Below are 2,654 nucleotides of genomic sequence, written 5' to 3'. Positions count from 1 at the left end.
TTCTGCGGTGTTTTAGCGGCAGCGTCGTCACATGACAACGAGCTCGCCTCCGTGGAGGGGCCTGGGGGTCGCTCGGCGTGGCGGCCGGCCCAGGCTTTTCCTTGGTCGGGTGGGGCTGGGAGCTGGCAACTGGGGGAAAGGAGGCGTCGAATCCAGGCTTCCCGCTATGTGCCCTCCCCGCCCCCGACGGAGGCTTCCTCGTGAAACGTGCCCAGGCCCGAAAACGGCCCCGCTAGTTTGCCGCTCCCCCGGGAGAGGAGACCAATAAAAGTTGTTTTCCCTCTTTTCGCGGGGTGGGGCGGGGTGGAGGGATGGGAAACTGGAATGCTTGGAGTGGGACCTGGGCCTCGATTGGAGGATCTGAACTGGACGCTGCTGCTTGTGTGCTGTAGGGATGGAGAAAAATTTTCACGTTTTAAAATTGTCACCTCACCCCGTCTACCCATATGAAATGGTATCAGTTCTCTTCACATTGCAGAGAATCATGCCCCGGGCGTATAAAAAAAATCATGGGGTGGTTTTGGAAGCTTATGATCTCAACGATACTGTTTGTATGTTTTAGTGTTTGTATGTGACTATAGCGACTTATTCGCCGTTATCGTTGGTGTTAAGACGACAGTTTATTCCTTTTCGTGGCTGTGACTAGGAAGGACTCTGTTTTGCATCTTAGCAAATAAAGTTAGTGTTTGTGAAAGTATCTGAATTGACAAAGTTGTGTGATTTGTAACTAAAGTTGTGTGGAATTTGTAACTCCACCTTTTAGTTTTCTGTGTGTGTTTTCAAGAAACTTGCAAATTCTGATGCTCCATCACTTAGGGAAGTATCCTCAACAGTGAAAATATAAACGACTTACTGTATGATATATTGTGCCATGCTCTCATATTTATAATGTATGAAGAATTCAGATTCCAAAATTTCTTTAGAAGGTGGGATGTTGAAAGATCCAGAAAGGTTGTTTACTTGTGGTTTTTGAGAATATAACAAATTATTTGCTATCTAAAGTTCTAGAAAACTTACAGGTGTTTTGCTACATTTTCAAAATGTACTTTAAATTTATTCAAGTGATCTACCAATGGTCATGTTTACAGCCAAATTGCTTTTGAATGAAAATTTCTCTGTATCCTCTTTAGTTTTGATGTTCTGGTAAAACAGGGATATTCAGATAGATGTGAAATATGGAAAATTGTTATGCTACTAGGATTGCTTTCTTTGAAGACAGTAATACAATTACTGTTGATTTGAATGGCTTTAAGGGGGCTATGGTGTAGGGGCGAGGACTGGACTGAAGTTAAACATTCCCTAGGTTTGTCATCTTTGGGATGTCATTCTTGAGCTTTACTTTCCTCATCACTAAAATGAAGGTAATAAATTATATGGTAGTTGTTTTTAATATGTGTGTGAAAAAGTCCTTTTAGTGTTAGGACTTTAAAAATATACAGTTTTAATCTTTCCCCCTTGATTTTGGATCAAGTACCACAAATTTAACAGCTTAAACTAACCTCTTTATTATCTCAAAGGTCAGAAATCTGTGTACTTTTTTTTGTTTGTTAATCTTCACCTGAGGATATTTTGTCTATTGATTTTTAGAGAGAGTGGAAGGAATGGAGGGGGAGGGGAAGGGAGAGGAAGAGAGAGAGAGATGTGAGACACATAAATTGGTTCCCTCTCGCACTCATTCCAACCTGTAACACAGGCACGCACACCTGACTGAGAATCGAACCCGAGATCCTTTGGTGTGTAGGCCAATGCTTCAACCACTAACCAACACCGACCAGAGCTCTGGGTACTTTTTGTAACCAGGCTCTCAGTTCAGCATCTCACCAGGCTGAAATCAAGATGTCAGCTGGCTGCAGTTCTCATTTGAGGCCTAAGGTCTTCCAAGCTTACTACTTGTTGGCAGAATTAATTTCTTTGGCTGTATGAAGTTTTTTTTTCTAACTTAAGTTCCTTACCGTATGTCCATGTAGGCAGTTACAACATGGCTGCTTGCTTTCATCCAGGCAAGCCTGACCAGTCTCTGGACTTCCTCTGTCTCTGATCTCTAGACTCCCCTTTAAGACCTCTTTTAAAAGCTCATCTGATTAGGCCATACCCACCCAGGTTAATCCCTTTTTGGTGAAATCAACTGATTAGGGACTTAAACTACAAATGCAAAAATCTGTTTTCCATCTAACAGTCAAAAGAATTATATCCCATATTATATCTTTCCCACACTCAAGGGGAGAAGATTAGACAGGGGTGTGGGTCATTGAGGGTTTTTAGAATGAAGCTTTTTATGAAAATAATTATTGATTGATTTAGAGGTGAGACGAAGAGAAAAACTGATTTGTTGTTCCACTTATTTATGCATTGGTTGCTTCTTTGTGTGAGCCCCGACTGGAGATTGTACCTGAAACCTTGGCGTATGGAGATGACACACTAACAAACTGAGCTACCTGACCAGGGCAAGGGTATCAAGCTTTAAAGCAGCGGTCGCCAACCTTTTTGACCTCACGGACCATCAGTGGTCCATGGACCAATGGTTGGTGACCGCTGCTTTAAAGGATATAGCCAGTAGTTAAAATTGTTAGGGAGATACAGTTTAGTTTCTTAACAGAGAGGTGATGTAGTAGTGACTTGGTCAATCTTTGTTAGTGGAATAACAATATAAATCT

General features: G+C 42.0%; 1 protein-coding gene across 2 annotated transcripts in view; it reads left to right on the top strand.

Moving 5' to 3' along the window:
• The window catches only part of STAG1 (stromal antigen 1), a 336,264-nt gene that overhangs the window by 391 nt on the left and 333,219 nt on the right, over positions 1–2,654 (top strand). The window lies entirely within an intron of this gene.

This window comes from Myotis davidii, unplaced genomic scaffold, assembly GCF_000327345.1.
Source record: "Myotis davidii unplaced genomic scaffold, ASM32734v1 scaffold415, whole genome shotgun sequence".
Taxonomy (NCBI): domain Eukaryota; kingdom Metazoa; phylum Chordata; class Mammalia; order Chiroptera; family Vespertilionidae; genus Myotis; species Myotis davidii.
The sequence above is the reverse complement of the archived record's forward strand: the minus strand, read 5'-3'. Positions and strand labels throughout refer to the sequence as shown.